The sequence below is a fragment of the Oryzias melastigma genome, linkage group LG24 (genome assembly GCF_002922805.2).
Source record: "Oryzias melastigma strain HK-1 linkage group LG24, ASM292280v2, whole genome shotgun sequence".
Lineage (NCBI taxonomy): Eukaryota > Metazoa > Chordata > Actinopteri > Beloniformes > Adrianichthyidae > Oryzias > Oryzias melastigma.
In genome coordinates this window covers 16,275,379-16,276,114 of record NC_050535.1, presented here as the reverse complement: position 1 = coordinate 16,276,114, position 736 = coordinate 16,275,379, and positions in this window count along the sequence as shown.

Genomic DNA, 736 nt, shown 5'->3' with positions numbered 1-736 from the left:
TATTTTACTATTTTATTGCTATTTTACTGTAAAGTGTCCTTGGGTGTTTTGAAAGGCGCTATAAATAAAATGTATTATTATTATTATAAACAGCTGGACCAATTATTTGTTTTTGGCTAACATGACAATCAAATGCTCTACATTTGTCTGCGGCTCACCAATCACCTAATCTCTACCATGTTTACATCACGTGACTGTCGGGTACGTGGCCTTTTTGGTTCAGTTTGCTCCGCTCTCAGTTCGTTTCATATTCAGACGGAGGAATCTCAGAGTTAATCAAAGTTCAGTCCGATTGGAAACGAACCGAGACCACCTTGAAAGCGAGAGCGGTTCCTGGTACAGGAAGATAGTTATCCCCTGCCACAACTCTGCGGAAAAAGTGGGTGTGTGTTTGTTCTAGTCTGGGGGCGGAGCTTGCAGCACAGATTTTTCCTAAAGGAGGCGGTTCACATCATGCTGACATTAGCACAATACGACCAGCTCGTTTTCATGTAAATGGGAGGGGCTGCTGAAGATAGCACAGGTTATAGCTGTTTATAGCTAGAGGATTACTCTTAAGTGCATGAATGGATCAAAATACAATTTTCAGGTTCCTTATTGTGAGGGTTGAACAGTAAAATGCACTTAAAACCTCAAAAAGTAGAATTTTCATGGTAGGGCCCCTTTAAGTCTCCTAGGCTTGGAGTTCATCAGAGTTTAACAAGTTGCCACTTGCATACATTTTAAACTTCATGTT